A 22,765-nucleotide genomic window follows, 5' to 3' on the forward strand; every position below is an offset into this window, starting at 1 on the left:
GTACAATAACCAATAACATAACACCATTGCAACTCCCCGGCAACGGCGCCATTTTGATGATTGGATTTTTGACGGTTTAGAATTTCACTAATGAAATCTCGTTGTAAAGTATAGTTTCTAAACCGAACAATAATCCTTTCATACAAAAAGTTGTTTGTCACTAGTACAAACCCCTAAAATTTATAAACCGAAGTATTGGACCTCGGGTCGTTCTCCCTAGGAATTGTAATGAAGTGTCTTGTTATTGGTTGTGAGTTATATTTGGGGTTTTTAAGATTTTAGACAAGAAATATAAATGGCAAAGAAAATAAACTAACAACTAACAAAGCTCTTGGCAAGATATGAGTACTAGAAGTCCTATCCTAGTTATCTTCCTCAATTGTGATGACAAATTGTCCATTACTCCCACTTAGTTAACCTCTAATCATGGAGGAAAGTCAAGTGGATGAATCAATTTGATTCCTCAAGTCCGAATTAACTCCCAAAAGAAAGACTAGCTTTAGAGGCATTCAAATCAATTTGCAACTTCTAATTATCAATCAACAAAGGAGTTAGATAACGCAAGAGTCACTAATCACTCTACCTAAGCCAAGAGGAACAAAACCTACACTAAAATCCAACCAAGCATTTGATCAAACACTTGGAAGGTACAAAAGGAAATCATAGTAAATCAACAACAAGAATAAAATCTAACAACAATTATTGCAAAGAATTAACAACAACAATCAAGGAAATCACAATTATCATGAATTACCTCAAATTGCATTATTGAAAGAAAACAAAGAAACAACAATCTATCCAAAATAAAATGAAGAATTACAATTATTAAAGCACATAACTAGAAAGAGGAAAAGGAGAAGATTAAGAATTGATAAAGGAGAAGTGAATCAAAGCATGAATTAAACCTAGATCTAAGAAGAGAGATTAACCTAAACCTAATCCTAATTCTAGAGAGAAGTGAGAGCTTTTCTCTCTAAAACTACTCTAAAACTAAAACTATGACTAATGGTAATGAACTCACTCTTTTCCCCTTCAATCCTTGATCCTTTTATTTCTTTCTATCAGCAATTGGCGCCAAAATGGGTTCAGAAACCCTTCCAAATCACCAGGCACGTGTTGTTTTAATGAAGTCATGTGCCGGCTTCGATGCGTGCGCGCGCAGTACGCGTGCGCGCCCCTGGCCGATTCTGCAATGTGCGCGCAAGCGCCTTGTGCGCGTGCGCGTGCTTGACTGATTTTACTTCATTGACTTTTCATGCTTCTCTCCACTTGTATGCTTCCTTCCTTGCTCCCTTTGATCCATGCCTAACCTATTTCAATCCTGGAATTACTAGCAAACACATCAGGGCATCTTATGGAATCAAAGAGGAATTAGAATTCATCAAAATAGGGCTTAAAAAGCATGTTTTTACACTTAAGCACAAATACGGGAGAGATTACAAGACCATGCTAATTCATAGGCTAAATGCGAGAAAAAGTCATCAAAATACTCTAAATTCAATACAAGATAAACCGTCAAATTGGGGTTTATCAACCTCCCCACACTTAAACCTTAGCATGTCCTCATGCTAAAATAAGAAGGAACTAAGGGGTAAGACATTCATTAGATGCAACTAAACTACATGAACCTATCTAAATGCAACTACCTAAAGTGAATGCAAATGCTTAGTTCAAACAAATCAATTTCCAAGAGAACATGTGTAGGCACAAGAGCTAGGGCAATAGGGATCAAGTCCAAACCACAATTGTATTGAATTATCAAAAGAAATTCATGCTTGCAAGAATATAGATAATATGAGTGAACACATGTGATTGAACTTTTGAACCCTCACCGGATGTGTATCCGCTCTATTCACTCAAGTGTTTAAGGGTTAATTCACTCAATTCTCTTCTAATCATGCTTTCCAAAAATTGATTCTCTTCTAACAATTAACACTTATTCAATGCATGCATACATTCATCATGAGGTCTTTCATTTAGGTTGTAATGGGGTTAGGGTCAAGGTAGGATCATTTATGGTTAAGTGGACTAGAGTTTAGATCTTGGATTAGCATAAACTTTCTCACCTAACTATATAATAATCTATACAAATTCAAACTATTCTAACTACCCATTCTTCACTTTTTCTTACATATTCATGCATTCTACTCCTTGATTTGTAACACTTATGCATTGATTCCCTTTTATTGAACTTCACTTTGGGGCATTTTATCCCCTTTTTATTACTTTTATTTTTCTCTTTTTTTTCTTTTTTTCATTTTTCTCTTCTTTTTTTTTCTTTTTATACTTTCTACAAGGGCATCAATTGCATACGGTCTTATACATTCAATTAATACATGAATATGTTCCCAATTCCTAAATATGAAAGTGTACTACCCTTTTTATCCCATCCAATGTTCCCAAGCCTCACTAACTTTGAATAATAAACACTCTCACTAGCCTAGGCTAATCAAAGATCCAAACAAGGGATTTTCATTGGTTTTTTGCCTTGGGCTTGTAATGAGCTAAAATGGGAATAAGTTGGTTAAGCGTAGGCTCAAAATTAGCTATCAATGGAGAGTAAAAGGTAGGCTATTTGGGTATGTGGGCTAATGAAATAATAGCCTCAATCATACAAATGCATGGATACAAGAAATAAATAGACATATAGAATCAAGCAAATCAAGGATCACAATCATAGGAAGAGAACAATTGCACACAAGAATGGAAAATAAGTGGTTATAAAATGTAACCACATCAATAGGCTCAAGTCTCACAAGCTTGTGTTCTTAGCTCAATACATGATCCACAAAATATGAAAATCAAGCAAGTTTCACCAAAAATTTTCTTCAATCAATTGGCTTGGTGCCCTATAAGCAAGTTTTCTTGGAAAATCTCAATATTTGACTAAGCATTGTTGTGATTGAAAAATTCAAAAATTCCTTAGTTTACCCTTTTCTTTTTCACTTAAAACCAACTTCTTATGTGAAAAGGGTGACTAAGTTTTTTGCAATTTCAAACATGGTTTCTAATCACAACCACAAAGTAAAAAGGAAGATATACAAAAGAAGATATGCACAAATGTATAAAGAAAAATCCAACTAAAAGTATGGAATCTATCATCCAAAACATCTAAAAGTCCAAAATAAGCAGTAAAGGTATCCAAAACGAACCAAAATAGCGAGAGTATCCAAAATAAACTCAAAATGCATCAAATATATACAAAGGTATGCAAAATAAGATAGCTAGGAAAATGGCCAAAATGTTCACCGGTCCTCTAATGATGCTACCGGTGACCTCCCCACACTTAAGATCGAGCATCGTCCTCGATGCTAAACCTGAGGATCAGGGGGTGCGCGTGCGCGTATAGTGCGCGCACGCGTACATTGAGTTGGGCTAGAGGCTTAGAGTGGGCTTGACGCACGCCCAACTCTCTGGACAATGGCCCGGAGTGGCGGCATCATATAGGGGACGCGCACGCGGCAAGTGCGCGTTCGCGTACATTGATAGTGCAGCATAAAGCGCGCAAGCGCGATGCGTGTGCTCGCGTTCTTTCCTCCTTTTGGCATATGGGCGCGCACGCGGCGAGTGCGCGTCCACGCGAGACGAGTTGGGCTGGGGGCTCAAAGTTGGCCCAGATCCAGCGCAACTCTCTGGAGATTGGCTCCGAAGTTGCAGCAGCAGATCGACGTGAACGCGGTAGGTGTGCGTCCGCGTGCCCTTCCTTGTTCTTGTGAGCAGCGCACACGCGCGTAGTGCACGTAGTGGGTTGGGTTGGGCTCAGGGCATAGTGTTTGCCCAAGAGAGGCCCAACTCTCTGGAATTTGGGTGATGATGCATCTGCTCATGGACGCGTGCGCGTGCATCATGCACGCGTGTCCACCCCTCTCTTTTTTTTTAAGCAGAAAAATTGTGCTCAGGTGCTCCCTATACTGCTCACAACTCTTTATTCAATCAACCATCATACAATTCACAAAAAAATACAATTTGATATTATTCATCTACTACTAAACACAACATACATGTGACTATGTTAACAATTAAGTTGTTCAAACAAATCTATATGAGACATCTACCTACAATGGCAACTCAAATCACTTATTAAGCAAAATTAAAAGGGTATGGAAAGAGTTTACCATGGTAGGGTGTCTCCCACCTAGCACTTTTATTTTAAGTCCTTAAGTTGGACATGTTGAGAGACTCATTGTCATGGTGGCTTGTGTTCGTACTCATCCTTGAATTTCCAAGGATCTTTGCTTCTCAATTGGTTGACAGAATTTTCAACCATCTTCACCAATCTAGGGTAGAGTTCTACCCAAGATATGAGTCCCCAAAGTTGGTTTTCACTTAGCGAACCGGGATCCCATATCTTATCTTCACACCCATCCGTGAGTTGAGTTTCATGATTTTCCCGTACGGGTGATTGACATAAGGGCGATCGACACATAGAATCCTCTTTAGTCCACCCATTCTTCCTTCTAGATCCATACAAAGTGGTTCTTGTCCCATCATAATCCCTATACCTTAAAGCGTTGATCTTAATGAGCCTAATTCCTAACTTGCAACCACTACACAACTCATTCTTGCTTTTAATTCCACAAAGAGCTCTAAGTTGTCCATCCGTTTCAATCAAACCATATTCAAGTGAGAAATTAAAGCTTAGAGATAAGAATTTTACCCACTTGAATGTTGTGCTGGATGATGACTTAAGAAGGGAGACCTCCCCACACTTAGACAATGCAAGGTCTACTTCCTTGTGCTCTTCTTTGTGTATTTCCACCTCTTTGCGAGCTTCCTCGATTTCAACCTTTCCCCTTTTATCACATAGCTTGGTGTTGTCTTCAAGAACATTGATTTCTTGCCTAATGGGAGGTGGTTCAATTTTGGATAGAAATTCATTGATGAATAAATCCATTTCTTGGTCAACCTCTTCATATTCTCCAAGTCTCCAACGATGATAGGCCTTGGAGGTTGCGCACCCTCCTCAACATCAATATCAAGCGTCTTGGAAGAGTTCTCCATGATGCTACATTCCCATGGACTTTCAACATCTCCTAAATCTTCAACCACTTCTTCCTTCTCTTCAACGATCATAGGCTTCTCCAATTATTCCAACACAAAATTCGACTCCTCCTTCTCCACCGAATTTTCCAATTTCTCCTTCATGCTTTGCTCTTCTTTTAACCTTTCACATGTGGTCACGGAAGTACCTTGAGTATTCAAACATTGGTGGGCTAAAGTATGCACCACCTTGGTCAAATTGGTCACAAACTCAAGTGTATCCCGCTTCATGGCTTCTTGTCCTTGAAGTAACAAAGTGAGAGGATCGTCTATTGAGGTTTGGGGTGGGTAGGAAGGTTCATCATTTTGGAGAGAGGGTTCATGGTAGGAAGGTGGTTCTTCTTGGTAAGGTTGTGGAGATTGTGTGTATTGAGGTGGTTCTTGGGAGTAATCTTGATGGGGTTGTGGTGGTTCTAAGGGTTTTTGCTCATAAAGGTCATAAGAATATGGTATGGGTGATTGGTCATATGGTGGATATGGATCATAGGAAGGTGCTTGATGTGGAAAGGCTTGTGAGTATGGTTGAGGTTCATGTTGAGGATAAGGTTCATAGGCATATGGTGGTGGTTGGTTATCATAAAAGGAATCACCATAGCCATTGAATTGACATGCATTAGGATGAGAATTATACCTATAAGTATCCGGAGGTTGTTGCCAATAGGAGTGATCAATTCCTTAAGGCTCCTCCCATCTTGGAGTGTTCCATCCACAATGAGCGTCATCATTGAAGTTCACATTTCCTACAACACAATTAGAACCAAATTCATAGCTGTTCCGGGGGTTACCTGAAACGAGTAGCTCGGACGTCTTGGTGAGGCCCGAGGTGGGGGTCAGGGACCCGAGCTTGATATGTGGAGTGGTTGGTGGTTGTACCTGCAATGACACTCCGATGCTTAAGTTAGCATGGGTCCAAGCAGATATTGAGTAGAATTAGAGTATGAGTTATACCTGGGTGCTCCAGTGTATTTATAGTAGTTGGCTGTGATCTTCCCTGGATAAGATATTCTTATCTTATCTTATCTTTTGGGAGTTTTATCCCTATCTTTGTGGAACCGCCTTTCTCTAGGCCTTTTCGGCCTTTTAGTTTTTGGGCTGCGTTCCTTTTGATGGGCCTTTTTAGCTTTGTTGTCCGAGGTCCGACCTCAGGTGTGGGCCTTGGGACGAGGTCGGACCTTTCATGGATTTTGCCAATTTGGAGGAGCTCGGACAGGGTATGAACAGTGCCCTGCCCGAGTTCGTCCTTTTTGAGAGGTTGAGCTCGGGCATAGTAGTTTTTCAAAATTCAAAAAATGGCCGTTTCAGCATTTATTGCATTTTACCGTTTCTTCTCGATTTTCGTTCGGGCTCTGTGAAGGCATTATTTATTTGCCCCTTCTCCCCTTTTTCTTCGTTTATTCTGTTCCCTTCCTGTTTTTCTGAGTTTCGCCATCTTCTTTTTTCGAGCGACGTTTTCTTCTTTCTTTTTCTTCTTTTCCGAGTCCTTCTGCGTGTTCTTCCGGGGTTTCCTCTGCGCCGCCGTTCTGTTCTCCTTGCTTCGGAGTTCATCGTCTTCGTTTCCTTCTTCCAGGTTTGTTCCTGTTTCTTTTCTTTGTGCACGTATGCTTCTGTTTTCTGTTTTCTCTATGCCTGGTTTGCCCCGAAAAGAGGCGCCGCCATTGCTTTGTCTGTTTGTATATATTGGGGGTGGCTCTTTTCTTTTGGTATTTTGTTCCGGGTTGCTGCATTTTCATCTCAAAGATTGTTGTTTCTTGTTTTTGCTGAATGGGTTTTCGCTGCCTGCTTTTATGTGATTTTTGCTTGCTGTTGTATTCTTCTTTGTAGGCAAGAATTTTTATGTCTCGAAAGGTTCTTCAAGCGATGTCGACCAAGGTTCCGAGTGGTCTTGGTTGGGTAGATCCTGTTCCTCTAAGAGTCCCGTCTGTGGTAGATTCTGAGTATTTAGCTAGGTTTCGTAGGCAATGTAGCATATGTGAAGATAGAGAATCTGAGAGGGATTATGAGTTAGTAGCCCCGGATTCCGAGGAGAGAGTGTGCTTCCCGCCTTTAGATAGTTCCGAGAAGCTCTTCTTTTATGCTTATGATTGCTTTTTCTCTAAGCTGAGTGTCCGACTTCCTTTTACCGACCTGGAGTCCGAGGTGTTATGGTCTTGTAACCTTGCCCCTACGCAGCTTCATCCGAATTCTTGGGCATTTTTAAAGCTGTTCCAACTTTTGTGTCAATTTTTGGGTGTCTCTCCCTCTATTTCTCTTTTTTCCTATTTGTTTGTGTTGACGAAGCCGGGGTCGGGCGGAGGGAAGGTGTCTTGGGTCTCTTTTAGGGCTAACCAGGGGAGGAAGTTCTGTACCCTGTATGATGAGTCTTTTCACGATTTTAAGAACTTTTATTTCAAGGTCCGGGCTGTTGGAGACGTCCGACCTTTCTTTCTAGATGAGAGTGGGGAGCCTTCTTTTCCTCTTTGTTGGCAGGAGAATATAGTGTCTGCTAAGTATACTTTTGAGAGTCTAGATGAGGTGGAGCAGGCTTTTGTGGGTGTGGTGAGCAGTTTATGGGGTCGGGCACCTCACTTGGACACGAAGAAAATGTTGGGAGATCCAAGCCTTCTCCGTTCCGAGTTAGGTAGTTCCCGACCTCTTTGAGATTTATCCTTTTTAGTATTTGGGTTTTGCTTGTTTTCGGTGGAATTTCTGTTGTGGTGATCTCTTTTTTTTTTTTTATTTCTGCAGAGATGTCTTCTCAGGCGGATTCCATGAAGTTTCTTCGTCGGACGAAGAAGTCAGTGGCTGCTCGAAATCTCGAGGCCGGGGATGCTTCTGCCCGATCTTCTCCGCAGAAGACTACTGTGGGTGTTCAGACTCGGTCGAAGACTATTCCGACTCCCCAGTTCCGAGCTATAAGTCAGGATCCTCCGACCTCTGGGCCTGCTACCTCTTCTCCTCCTCCGTTCTCGGGTCCTCCTCCCAAGAAGCAGAAGACCTCTCAAGAGCTTGCCGGTTTCAATGATAAGGACTTTGACGCTCTTGGTTGGATTGAGCAGCATATTCTCCCTCAGACCTTTATTTCCACTGATGATGTTTCTATGGAGCATCATTTTCAGTATATGGCGCGGAGCTGTGTCCGGATGGCTAGTCTTCATGTCGCTATTGCCCGGGAGTTCAAGAAATCCCCCCTTGGGGCGACCAGCTCCCGACTTGAGAGGACTCAGTCCGAGCTTGATAGGATTAGTCAGATGAAGGCTGCCAGGATTACTGAGCTGGAGGCCTCTTTGGAGAAAGAGAAAATTAAAGCTACCGCGGCTGTGGCGGCAGCGAAGACATCTGAGGAGATGGCGAAGGCAGCTACAGAGAATTATACTCGGCTATATACCGAGCTTGTGGAGACAAAGGAGGAGTTGCAATCTGCACAGGACAAGTTTTACGAGCTGGAAGGTCATGTGGCCAAGGGTATGGATGCCATGTTTGAGAATTTGAAGGCTCAAGTCCGGGTTCTTTGCTCCTGACCTGGATCTGAGCTTATTCAGTACGGACAACGTTGTTGTGGAGGGGAAGATTGTTCCTGCTCCTTCCGAGGATGAGGTTCCGATGTCCGACCCCAAAGCTCCAGTTGAGAACCCGACTTCACCTTTGGTCGGGGATAGATCTGGTCGGGATGATGTTGCCGTTGATGCAGTCCCGATATCTATGTTTCCTCCGCAGCCTGCTGTTGATGTGGAGTCTGGAAAGGACCTTGATCCTCTGTAATCTTTTTTAGTGGTTTGCCCGGCCTGTGGGTTTTTTGTTGGATGGTTTCTGTGAACGCTTTTGGACACCTTTTGCTTTATTTAGCTACTTGTGGTAACTTTATTATGCGGCGTTTTTGTTCGCGTTTTGACCTTTTGTTTCCGCTTTTGTGCTTTTTAGTTGTTTTCGGATAACAACTTTTTAGCTAGCGTTTTGACCTTTTGTTTCCGCTTTTGTGCTTTTTAGTTGTTTTCGGATAACAACTTTTTAGCTAGCGTTTTGACCTTTTGTTTCCGCTTTTGTGCTTTTTAGTTGTTTTCGGATAACAAATTTTTAGCTAGCGTTTTGACCTTTTGTTTCCGCTTTTGTGCTTTTTAGTTGTTTTCGGATAACAACTTTTTAGCTAGCGTTTTGAAACTTCCTGTTCTTTTCGCTTGTACTTTTTAGTTGCTTTTGTAAGGCAACTTTTTAGTAAGCGTTTGTCGAGACTTCCTTTGATTTCGTTCTATCGCTTGTACCTTTTAGTTGCTTTTGTAAAGCAACTTTTTAGTAAGCGTTTTTCGAAAGCTTGGTTCTCGCCGTTTTAAGGCTTCTTTCTTGGGTCCGAGTTTTTCTCGGACCTCGGGTGCTTGAGTACCTCGTTTTCGTTGGGTCCGACTTTGTCGTTGGTAGGTCCTTTTAAGTTATTTTTGTAATCTCTTTTTATTTTGCTTTTTGAGCCTTTTCAGAGTTACTTTATAACTTCTCACATTAATTTGAACCTCGTCGCTTTATCTTTGCCGACCTTGTGTGGCCTTTTGGCAAATGATTTTTTGCGTTTTGCCGAGCATAAATTAATGCGCCTTGGCGGGGTACTTTTCTAGGATTTGTTTCATCATGAGGAAAAAATAGAAAATTTTGATTAGTATTAAAAGAGGGAATATTTACAGAATGTTTACCCTTGACTAGGTCGGGTGTCTTACTTAACCGGGTGTCTCATTAAAAAACCCTTGTAGGGAAAAAGAGTACACCTTGGGTTAAGTTTTTTCTAGCTGTAGTACCGTCTTAGATTACAGGCGTGCCAGGCCCTGGGCAGCTCATTGCCTTCTAGGTCGGATACTTTGTAATAGCCCGTCCCTAAGACTTCTGTTACCTTGTAGGGCCCTTTCCAATTCGCGGCTAGCTTTCCTTCTCCCGACTTTTGTGTTCCGATGTCATTTCGGATTAGAATCAGGTCGTGAATGGAGAAACTTCGCTTTATTACCTTTTGATTGTATCTGAGGGCCGTTCGCCGTTTTAAGGCTTCTTCTCGGATTCGGGCTCCTTCTCGGACCTCGGGGAGGAGGTCGAGTTCTTCCCTTTGTGCCTGTGGGTTGCCTCCTTCGTTGTAGAAGATGACTCTGGGCGACCCTTCATCTATTTCGATAGGAATCATTGCCTCCATCCCGTAAGCTAGTCGGAATGGGGATTCTCCCGTTGTAGAGTGTGGGGTTGTCCGATATGCCCATAGTACCTGGGGGAGTTCCTCGGCCCACGCCCCTTTGGCCTCTTGGAGTCTTCGTTTTAACCCGGCCAAGATGACTTTATTTGCAGCTTCTGCTTGTCCATTGGCTTGTGGGTGTTCGACTGATGTGAATTGCTGTTTGATTTTTAGTTCGGCCACCAAGTTCTGAAAACTTGTGTCCGTGAACTGTGTTCCATTGTCTGTTGTGATGGAGTAGGGGACTCCGAACCTTGTGACAATGTTTTTGTATAGGAATTTGCGGCTTTTCTGAGCCGTAATGGTGGCTAAGGGCTCGGCTTCGATCCACTTTGTAAAGTAGTCGACCCCTACTATGAGGTATTTGACTTGCCCCGGTCCTTGTGGGAACGGGCCAAGTAGGTCAAGTCCCCATTTTGCGAAGGGCCATGGTGCGGTGATGCTGATAAGGTCTTCTGGTGGTGCCTTGTGGAAATTGGCGTGTTTTTGGCAGGGGGGGCATATTTTCACGAATTCCGTTGCGTCTTTCTGCAAGGTCGGCCAGTAGAAGCCGGCTCGGATTACCTTTTTAGATAATGCCCGAGCTCCGAGATGGTTCCCACACATGCCTCCGTGGACTTCTTCGAGGACGTTCTTTGTTTCTGAGGTCGGGATGCACCGAAGGAGGGGATTTGTGAATCCTCTTCTGTATAATACACCGTGAATTAGTGTATAATTTTGGGCATCTTTCGTGAGTCTTTTAGCTCCCTTTCTTTCGGCGGGAAGAGTTCCCGACTTCAGGTAGCTGAGTATGGGGGTCATCCATCCTTGCTGTTGGTTGGATATATTCAGCGTTTCTTCCTCTCTTAGCACGGAGGGGGATTGTAAAGTTTCCTGGAGGAGACTTCTGTTGTTGCCTCCGGGCTTGGTGCTAGCGAGCTTTGAGAGGGCGTCTGCCCGGGCGTTTTGTTCCCGAGGTATGTGCTGGATTTGTATTTCTGAAAAGTGGCGTAATTGTGCCTGTGTTTGATCCAGGTATTTTTTCATAGTTGGGTCTTTGGCCTGGTAGCTTCCATTTACTTGAGATGTGACGACCTGGGAGTCGCTGAAGATCGTGATTCTCTGGGCTCCGACCTCTTCGGCTAGCTTTAGACCTGCTAGTAGGGCCTCGTATTCGGCTTGGTTGTTCGAGGCCTGGAACTCGAATTTTAGGGATAGTTCTATCCGTGTTCCTTGGTCGCTTTCGAGTATAACCCCGGCTCCGCTTCCTGTTTTGTTTGAGGACCCGTCGACATACAGATTCCACGAGAGTGGGGTTCCAGGGGTCTCAGTATATTCTGCGATGAAGTCGGCTAGGTACTGAGATTTTATGGCAGTCCGGGCTTCATAGTGGAGGTCGAACTCGGACAGTTCCACCGCCCATTGTAGTATTCGTCCTGCCAGGTCTGTTTTTTGCAGGATGTGTCTCATGGGTTGGTTTGTCCGGACTTTGATGGTGTGGGCTTGAAAGTAGGGACGGAGCCTCCGAGCTGTGAATATTAGGGCGTAGGCGAATTTTTCTATTTTCTGATAGTTTAATTCGGCCCCTTGCAGTGCCTTGCTCACAAAGTATACGGGGTGTTGTCCTTGGTCATTTTCCCGTATTAATGCTGAAGCGACTGCCCGATGTCCGACCGAGAGGTATAATACGAGCTCTTCCCCTTTTAAAGGTCGGGTTAGGATTGGTGGCTGCCCGAGGAATTCCTTGAATTCTTGAAAGGCTTTTTCGCACTCCGGGGTCCATGAGAAGGGTTTCCCTTTCTTTAGGAGTGAGTAGAGAGGTAGTGATTTTATCGCTGATCCTGCCAAAAATCTTGATAGGGCGGCCAGCCTTCCATTCAGCTGTTGTACTTCTTTGACACAGGTTGGGCTTTTCATATTGAGTATCGCTTGGCATTTGTCCGGGTTTGCTTCGATGCCCCTTTGAGTCAACATGAAGCCTAAGAATTTTCCGGCTTCTGCGGCGAAGGTGCACTTTGTCGGGTTGAGTCTCATGTTGTGTTTTCTGAGGGTGCCGAAGACACTGGTGAGGTCGGTCAGCAAGTTTCCGTCTTCTTGTGTCTTTACCAGCATGTCGTCGACGTACACCTCTAGTTGTAGTCCGATGTGCTCTGAGAACACTTTGTTCATTAGCCTCTGGTAGGTTGCCCCTGCGTTCTTCAGCCCGAAGGGCATTACTACGTAGCAGTAGTTTGCCCTTGGGGTTATGAACGAGGTCTTTTCTTGGTCGGGTCCGTACATCGGGATTTGATTGTATCCCGAGTATGCGTCCATGAAGGAGAGATATCTATAGCCTGAGGCTGCGTCTACTAAGGCGTCGATGTTTGGTAGTGGATATGGGTCCTTGGGGCAGGCTTTGTTGAGATCCGTGTAATCGACGCACATCCTCCATTTTCCGTTGGGCTTTTTTACCAGGACCACGTTTGCGAGCCATAGGGGGTATTTTACTTCTCGAATGAACCCTGCATCTAGTAATGCTTGTACTTGTTCTTCTATTGCTTGCACGCGCTCAGGCCCGAGTTTCCGGCGTCTTTGTTGGACAGGTCTGGACCCCGGGTATACTGATAGCTTATGGCACATCAGGTCGGGGCTTATGCCTGGCATGTCGGAGGCTTTCCAGGCGAAGAGGTCGGAATTCTCTTTTAAGAGGGTTATGAGTTCCTCTTTTAGGCCTGCTTCGAGGTTCGCTCCTACGTTTGTTATTTTTTCAGGTGTGTTCCCGATTTGGATTTTTTCGGTTTCTCCCTCTGGTTGTGGCCGGAGGTCTTCTCGGGTTTGAACTCGTCCGAGTTCTATTGTATTGACCTCTTTCCCTTTTAGGCTCAGGCTTTCGTTGTAGCATCGCCGTGCTAGTTTTTGGTCGCCTTTTAGGGTAGCGATTCCCTTTGTGGTAGGGAACTTCATACAGAGGTGTGGGGTTGAGACTATAGCTGCTAGTCTGTTTAGGGTTGGTCGCCCAATGAGGGCATTGTATGCTGAAGTGACGTCGACTATAATGTAGTCGATGCTTAATGTTCTAGATTGTTCGCCTCTTCCAAAGGTAGTATGTAGCGAGATGTATCCTAAGGGATGGATCGGGGTGTCCCCTAGCCCAAATAAGTCGGTGGGATAGGCCTTTAGCTCTTTTTCTTCAAGTCCGAGTTTGTCGAAGGCTGTTTTGAACAGGATATCTGCTGAGCTTCCCTGGTCAACCAGGGTTCGATGTAGGTTGGCGTTTGCTAGGATGATGGTGATTACCATTGGATCGTCGTGCCCGGGTATTACCCCTTGAGCATCTTCTCGGGTAAACGAGATAGTAGGTAATTCGGGCAGGGGGCTGTCTTCTCGGACATGATAGACGTCTTTGAGGTGTCTTTTTCGCGAGGATCTGGATGTTCCTCCGCCTGCAAAACCTCCATTTATCATGTGAACGTGCCTTTCAGGGGTTCGCGGGGTTTGCTCAGCCCGATCTTCGTTATCTCCCCTCCTTCTCTTTTTGGTCTCTTCTCCCTTCTCTGCTATGTATCTGTCGAGTTTTCCTTCTCTGGCTAGCTTTTCTATAACATTTTTTAGGTCGTGGCAGTCGTTAGTAGAATGACCGTAGAGCTTGTGGTATTCACAGTATTCGGACCGATCTCTCCCTGCTCTCTTGTGTTTTAGAGGTCGGGGCGGTGGGATTTTTTCGGTGTGGCATACTTCTCTGTAGACGTCTACCAGGGAAACTCGGAGGGGAGTGTAGCTATGATACTTCCGTGGCTTGTCCGAGTTGGATTCTTCTTTCTTCTTCTGTTCCCGATCTCGATCTCGGAACGGGTAGGTTGATTCCTTCCTAGAAGAGTCTCTTAGCTGGGAGGTTTCCTCCATGTTGATATATTTTTCTGCCCGTTCCTGCACCTCGTATAGGGAGGTCGGGTATCGTTTGGATAGGGATTGGCTAAACGGTCCCTCTTTTAGGCCGTTTGCTAGTCCCATGATGGCTGCTTCAGTGGGCAAGTGTTGTATGTCCAGGCAGGCTTTGTTGAATCGCTCCATGTACTCTCGGAGAGTTTCTTGGTTACCTTGTTTGATCCCGAGTAGACTGGGGGCATGTTTTGCCTTGTCCTTTTGAATGGAGAATCTTGTTAGGAATTTTTTGGTTAGGTCTTCGAAGCTGGTGATTGATCTAGGTGGCAGGTTGTCGAACCACTTCATGGCTGATTTGGTGAGAGTGGTGGGGAAGGCTTTGCACCGAATCGCGTCGGAGGCGTCGACTAGGTACATTCTGCTTCTGAAGTTGCTGAGGTGGTGACTTGGGTCGGTGGTGCCGTCGTAGAGATCCATATCGGGTGGTTTAAAGTTTCGCGGTACCTTCTCCTTCATGATCTCTTGCGTGAAGGGATCATGGTTGCCTTCGGGGGTGGGACCGCGGTCTGACCGATCTTTCAGGTTGGCCTCTATTTTCCGCAGTTTTTCTTCTAATTCTCTGCGCTTGCGAGCTTCCCTTCTCAGATCTTGTTCAGTTTCTTTTTGCTTCTTTATGTCCTCTTCGAGTTGTTTTAGTCGGTTTTGTTGTGCCCGGACAGCTTCTAGAATTTCCGAGCTCTTTTCTTTTTCGGGATTTCGTGGATCTTTGTTTGGGAGTGACGTCTTTGGGCGATTCTGTTTGTTTCCTCCTGGAGTGCGTGGTGATAGAGGGCTGTCCGGTCTTTCTCCGGTGTCAACTTCCTCCTCTTGTTCTGATGCCGCGCGGTCATTGTTGGAGGGGTCGTCCGCCATGGTAGAGGGATGACTTCCAGGTCCCCGGCAACGGCGCCAATGTTCCGGGGGTTACCTGAAACGAGTAGCTCGGACGTCTTGGTGAGGCCCGAGGTGGGGGTCAGGGACCCGAGCTTGATATGTGGAGTGGTTGGTGGTTGTACCTGCAATGACACTCCGATGCTTAAGTTAGCATGGGTCCAAGCAGATATTGAGTAGAATTAGAGTATGAGTTATACCTGGGTGCTCCAGTGTATTTATAGTAGTTGGCTGTGATCTTCCCTGGATAAGATATTCTTATCTTATCTTATCTTTTGGGAGTTTTATCCCTATCTTTGTGGAACCGCCTTTCTCTAGGCCTTTTCGGCCTTTTAGTTTTTGGGCTGCGTTCCTTTTGATGGGCCTTTTTAGCTTTGTTGTCCGAGGTCCGACCTCAGGTGTGGGCCTTGGGACGAGGTCGGACCTTTCATGGATTTTGCCGATTTGGAGGAGCTCGGACAGGGTATGAACAATAGCCAAAGTGAGAATTCATAGTGGAAAAACAAAATAAAACTAACAAAAACTAGAAAACAAGCAAAAGACAATCCTATTCACACTATTCACATATGTACAATAACCAATAACATAACACCATTGCAACACCCCGGCAACGGCGCCATTTTGATGATTGGATTTTTGACGGTTTAGAATTTCACTAATGAAATCTCGTTGTAAAGTATAGTTTCTAAACTGAACAATAATCCTTTCATACAAAAAGTTGTTTGTCACTAGTACAAACCCCTAAAATTTATAAACCGAAGTATTGGACCTCGGGTCGTTCTCCCTAGGAATTGTAATGAAGTGTCTTGTTATTGGTTGTGAGTTATATTTGGGGTTTTTAAGATTTTAGACAAGAAATATAAATGGCAAAGAAAATAAACTAACAACTAACAAAGCTCTTGGCAAGATATGAGTCCTAGAAGTCCTATCCTAGTTATCTTCCTCAATTGTGATGACAAATTGTCCATTACTCCCACTTAGTTAACCTCTAATCATGGAGGAAAGTCAAGTGGATGAATCAATTTGATTCCTCAAGTCCTAATCAACTCCCAAAAGAAAGACTAGCTTTAGAGGCATTCAAATCAATTTGCAACTTCTAATTATCAATCAACAAAGGAGTTAGATAACTCAAGAGTCACTAATCACTCTACCTAAGCCAAGAGGAACAAAACCTACACTAAAATCCAACCAAGCATTTCATCAAACACTTGGAAGGTACAAAAGGAAATCATAGTAAATCAACAACAAGAATAAAATCTAACAACAATTATTGCAAAGAATTAACAACAACAATCAAGGAAATCACAATTATCATGAATTACCTCAAATTGCATTATTGAAAGAAAACAAAGAAACAACAATCTATCCAAAATAAAATGAAGAATTACAATTATTAAAGCACATAACTAGAAAGAGGAAAAGGAGAAGATTAAGAATTGATAAAGGAGAAGTGAATCAAAGCATGAATTAAACCTAGATCTAAGAAGAGAGATTAACCTAAACCTAATCCTAATTCTAGAGAGAAGTGAGAGCTTCTCTCTCTAAAACTACTCTAAAACTAAAACTATGACTAATGGTAATGAACTCACTCTTTTCCCCTTCAATCCTTGATCCTTTTATTTCTTTCTATCAGTAATTGGCGCCAAAATGGGTTCAGAAACCCTTCCAAATCGCCAGGCACGTGTTGTTTTAATGAAGTCATGTGCCGGCTTCGACGGGTGCGTGCCCCTGGCCGATTCTGCAATGTGCGCGCAAGCGCCTTGTGCGCGTGCGCGTGCTTGGCTGATTTTACTTCTTTGACTTTTCATGCTTCTCTCCACTTGTATGTTTCCTTCCTTGCTCCCTTTGATCCATGCCTAGCCTATTTCAATCCTGGAATTACTAGCAAACACATCAAGGCATCTTATGGAATCAAAGAGGAATTAGAATTCATCAAAATAGGGCTTAAAAAGCATGTTTTTACACTTAAGCACAAATATAGGAGAGATTACAAAACCATGCTAATTCATAGGTTAAATGCGAGAAAAGGTCATCAAAATACTCCAAAATTCAATAAAAGATAAACCGTCAAATTGGGGTTTATCAACGCCCTCTCACAAGCAAGAGAAAGAACGCGAACAAGAGCAATGTCGCAAGGAGAAACGCGAAACTGCAAAACTCCAGGAAAAAACAGAAGCTCTAGAAAAAATGCCAAGCGACGCCGCAACGCGAGAAAGTAGAAGTGCAAACGAAAAACAGAGAGTAAAGGGGGCGCAGAAAAGAAGTTACAAAAAGGGCAAAGGAGAGAAACCGTTTCTGGGTTTTCAAAATCAAAGTAAAGAGCCAAAGAGAAACAGGGCAATTAATGCTAAAATTAATGAAAGCATTAAACCCTCGCACGTTCCCAAAGCGCCGATATAAAAGCGCGCGCTTTTAGAGGAAACGTTCTACATTCAAAAACTGCTACAAAGGAATTGACAAGATGCTTGAGTTTGGCTTCACCAAAGAAAGACCGAAGTCAAGGACTCGACCTCAAAAAAGAAAACCGAGCTCAAGCAGGGGCACTGTTCATACCTTGGGTCGAGCTGTCCGACCCGGGATGTTCGACAGACAATGCGACCGACCTCTTCAGGTCAGGACAACCCGACCTCTTTCTTAAGAGCTCGGCCAAATCACCAGGAAAGCCCAAAGAAGGGCCTAAATAGAGGAGCATGCCCCAAATCCTAAGGCAGCCCAAGCCTACAGAGAGAATGGCGGTTCCCTTGAAGATAAGATGACCTCACTTAAAGATAAAGATAAGATAAGATATCTAACTTATCTTATCCACAGAAGGTCACTCCTCACCATTATAAATACACTGGAGCACCCAGGTATAACTCATACTCTGATTCTACTCAATACCTGTTTAATACCCTTGCTAACTTAAGCATCGGAGTCCCTTGCAGGTACCCCCCACCCTTCGATGACAAGGGATCAGCAGCATTCTCAATTCCACAAGTCGGACACACCAGATCCGGCCGCTATACACCTGCCGGACACGTCGGCTCCGACCAGCACAGAAGATCTCGTCCGAGATCAACCTACAGTTTCAGGTAACCCTCGGAACAGTTTTCAAAAATTTTAAGTTTGGTGCCTTTTGCATGTTCTTATGTTCTTTGAATTCTTTAACTTTTGTTCTTGGTGTTCTTCTTAATCTTCAAAGTGTTCTTGTTTTTCTTTTTGTTTTGATCTTAAAAATTTTAAGTTTGGTGTCTTTTTGGTGTTTGTCTTCAAATTTTCGAAAACTTAGGGTCCTAGATCTAAACATTTTTAAGTTTGGTGTCTTTTGTGTGTTTTTCTCTTTCCTCATTAAATTCAAAAATAAAAAATATCTTTTCTATCTTTAATTTAATTAATTTTCGAAAATTTTAATTAAAAATTCATATTTTAATTTCAAAATTTTTATCTTATCTTATCTTAGTTTTAAATTTCAAAATTCAAATCTTTTCAAAAATCATATCTTTTTCAAAATCTTATCTTATCTTTTTATCTTTCTTTAAAATTCAAAAATCTTATCTTATCTTATTTCAAATTTCAAAATTTAAGTTTCAATTTCAAAATTCAAATTTTAAAATCAAATGTTTTTCAAAACCAAATTTCAAATCTTATCTTTCTTTTAAATCTTTTTCAAATCGTTTTAATTTCTTATCTCATCTTTTCTAATTTCAAATTTTTAAATTCAAATCTTTTCTAATTTTCTATCTTATCTTGTTTTCAAATCTTTCTTAATTAGTTACTTATCTTCTCTCTCTTCTTTTTCAAAACTTCCAAACTAATTCTTCTCTCTCCTAATTTTCGAAAATCCTTCCTTTATTTTTCTCTCTTCTTTTTCAAAATTCATTAACTAGATTTCAATTTCTTTTAATTCATTAACCTTTATTTTTGAACTACATAAATAAATAAAACAAAAATAAAAATATTTTAATTCTTATTTATCTTTTCTATTTCTAATTTTTCTCCTATATACTTCTATTTATTCAAATTATTCTTCTTCTCCTTCTTCTATCTTCATTCTTCTATCTTCCTCTTCTTTCTTTACATCTCACAAGGAGTCCTCTGTTCTTGAACATAGAGCTCCCATTCTCTTCTGTCCTTGGTTTCTTCTTTTTTAGTTTATGACCAGAAATAGGGATAAAGAACCTCTCTTTAATCTTGATCCTGAACCTGAAAGGACTTTGAGGAGGAGCTTACAACAAATTAAAGCACAGCACTCCGGAAGAAACCTTTCAGAAAATTTTGAACAAGAAGCTGAAGACATGGTCGAACCTGTAGGAAAGGCAAGAAAGGTTCTTGGTGACTTCACCATGCCTACCTCTAATTTTTATGGCAGAAGTATCTCTGTACCTGCCATTGGAGCTAACAATTTTGAGCTTAAGCCTCAGTTAGTCTCTCTTCTGCAACAGAATTACAAGTTTCATGGACTTTTATTGGAAGATCCACATCAGTTTCTAGCTGAATTCTTGCAAATTTGTGACATTGTTAAGATCAATGGAGTGAATCCTGAGGTCTATAAACTTATGCTCTTTCCCTTTGCAGTAAGGGATAGTGCTAAGATATGGTTGGATTCTCAACCAAAAGAGATCCTAGACTCTTGGGAAAAGCTAGTCAATGCTTTCCTGGCTAAATTCTTTCCTCCTCAAAAGATGAGCAAAATTAGAGTGGAAGTTCAAACCTTCAAATAAAGAGAAGGAGAATATCTCTATGAAGCTTGGAAAAGATACAAGCAACTGATCAGGAGATGTCCTCCTGACATGCTCTCAGAATGGTCTATCGTAGGAATTTTTTATGATGGTCTGTCTGAGATATCCAAAATATCATTGGACAACTCTGCAGGTGGATCATTCCACTTGAAGAAAACACCTGCAGAAGCAAAAGAACTCATTGAGATGATTGCAAATAACCAACTTATGTACACCTCTGAGAGAAATCCTATAAACCATGGGATCCCTCAGAAGAAAGGAGTTCCTGAAGTTGATACTCTAAATGCTATATTGGCTCAGAACAAGATCTTGATCCAACAGGTCAATATGATCTCTCAGTATTTGAATGGAATGCAAGCTATAGCTGGCAGTACTCAAGAAGCTTCTTCTGAAGTAGAAGCTTATGATCCTAATCAATCCACCATGGAGGAGGGGAATTACATGGGAGAACCCTATGGAAATACCTACAATCCTTCATTGAGGAATCATCCTAACCTTTCATGGAAGGATAAACAGAAGCCTCAGCAAGGCTTCAATAACAATCAAGGTGGAATGAACCAGAATATGTTCAACAATAGGCCACCATTCCCATCTTCTCAAGGGAATATAGAGACTCCTAAATAGAGCCTTTCTGACATAATCACTCTGGTTTCCAGCCTCTCTAAGACCACTCATGGTTTCATAACTGAAACAAGATCCTCCATCAAAAATTTGGAGGTACAGATTGGTAAACTGAGCAAGAGGATCCCTGAGACTCCTCCTGACACTCTTCCTGGTAACACTGAAGTAAACCCAAGAGAAGAGTGCAAGGCCATCATTATAGAGGTAGAGAATGAACCAAGAGAGACTAGGAAGACATTGAACGCCAACGAAGAAGACCTCACTGGGCGTACAATGCCCGAAATGGCTAAGGGCCTGGCGTTGAACGCCAGTGAGGAAGCCCTCACTGGGCGTTCAATGCCCATCCTGGCAGTAGAGCTGGCATTGAACGCCAGCCAGAGAACACTGGCTGGGTGTTCAACTCCCAAACAAGTAGGAACTCTGGCACTGAATGCCAGTGAGGAAGCCCTCACTGGGCGTTTAATGCCCCAACATGTAAGGAAGTTGGCGCTGAACGCAAGCAAGGATACCCTTGCTGGGGCGTTCAACGCCCAAAATGGTAAGGGAACTAGCGTTTAACGCCAGTGAGGATATACAGCATGGGCGTTCAACGTCCAAAGAGCCATTAGAGCTGGCGTTAAATGCCAGTAAAGGCACACCCTCTGAGTGCTCAATACCCACTCAAGAAATCCCTATCCAAGAACTAAAGGAAGCCAAGGCTCATATAGAGACCATAGAGGTTCCTTTGCATATACTCTTGTAGTGCATGAGTTCTGATGAATACTCATCCTCTAATGAGGATGAAGACACTAGGGAAGAGCATGTTGCTCGATACCTAGGAGATCTTATAAAGCTAAATGCCAAGCTATTTGGTACAAAGCGTATGGAGGAAGAACCTCTAGTGTTTTCCAAAGAACTCAAAACTTTGACTCAGTAGAAGCTACCTCAGAAGCTTCAAGATCCTAAACGCTTCCTGATTCCTTGCATCATAGGCACCATGACTTTTGAGAAGGCTTTGTGTGACCTAGGGTCAAGCATCAACCTCATGCCACTCTCTGTAATGGAGAAGCTGAGAATCTTTGAGGTGCAAGCTACAAACATCTCACTAGAGATGGCATACAAGTCAATGAAGAAGCCATATGGCTTAGTAGAGGATGTCTTGGTAAAGGTTGAAGACCACTACATCCCTACAAACTTCATAGTCTTGGATGTTGGGAAAGATGAGGATAAATTCATCATCCTTGGAAGACCTTTTCTAGCCACTGCTAATGCTATCATTGATATAGCTAAGGGAGAATTCATTCTAGGATCACATCTTGTTCAAGATACCTCACTCCAACTCTCCCTCTGAGATAACTGTGCAACACCTAGTGTTCTAACCATCTCTTTCATTGCAGAGCTTTACTAAGCCCCCAAATATCAATTCTAAGTTTGGTGTTTGGCAGCCATCAACAAGCTCTAAGAACAAAGGTACTAGGAAGAAAGTAGCTAAAGGCTGGAGAGACAAGAAAGTTCTAACTGAAGGCCTCTCACCTGGCATGAGAGTTGTCTTCACTAAAAAGTCAGTCATACCACATATAGTGAGTCGTATCCTGTCTCTAGAGCATGTAGAGCTCATTCATGAGAAGACAGGAATAAAGTTCACTGTAAGGGGCAAAATTTTGAGCCCATACTCACCTCCATAAGGAGCTAACCGTCAAGCTAATGACGTTGAAGAAGCACTTGTTGGGAGGAAACCCAACCTTAATTAATTATTTCTATTCCTTTTAATTCCTTAATTTTATTTTTCTTTAAAGTTTTTTTAGGTTCATGATCATGTACAGTAGTCAGAATAGAGACAGAAACATTCAGTAGAGAAAACAAAACACTCTGGATGGAGTGTTGTTAGAGTTGAACGCCAGCCAGGGCGCAGACCCCAGGCGTTCAACACCAGTGCAGAGGGCAGGGAATCTGAATTCACTAGCTTCTCAGGACCAGTGGGTCCCACAGCATCTTTACCTACCCCACTTATTCCTTCTTTTTTTCACGCTTCTCTATACACTCTTCCCTATAAACTCTAAGCCCAATCACATCTATGTCACTTCCCAAAAACCATCATAACTCCCACCAACTCCCACCCACTTCAAAATCAAATTTTCCTCCCAATTACCCACCCATGGCCGAACCCAACCCTACCTTACCCCCCTCCTATACATACCCCTCCTTCTAACCCTTCATACACACACACTTCATACACTCATAAGCCCTATTCGGCTGAGCCATCTCTCTCCCTCCATCTCCTTCTATTTCTTCTTCTTTTACTCCATTCTTCTCTTTTCTTTATTTTTGCTCCAGGACGAGCAAAGCTTTTAAGTTTGGTGTTGGAAAAGTATTACTTTTTTCTTTCCATTACCACTTATGGCACCCAAGGTTAGAGAATCCTCTAGAATGAGGAAAAGAAAGGCAGTAGCTGCCATCTCTT

Source organism: Arachis hypogaea, chromosome 2 (genome assembly GCF_003086295.3).
Source record: "Arachis hypogaea cultivar Tifrunner chromosome 2, arahy.Tifrunner.gnm2.J5K5, whole genome shotgun sequence".
In the NCBI taxonomy this organism is placed as follows: domain Eukaryota; kingdom Viridiplantae; phylum Streptophyta; class Magnoliopsida; order Fabales; family Fabaceae; genus Arachis; species Arachis hypogaea.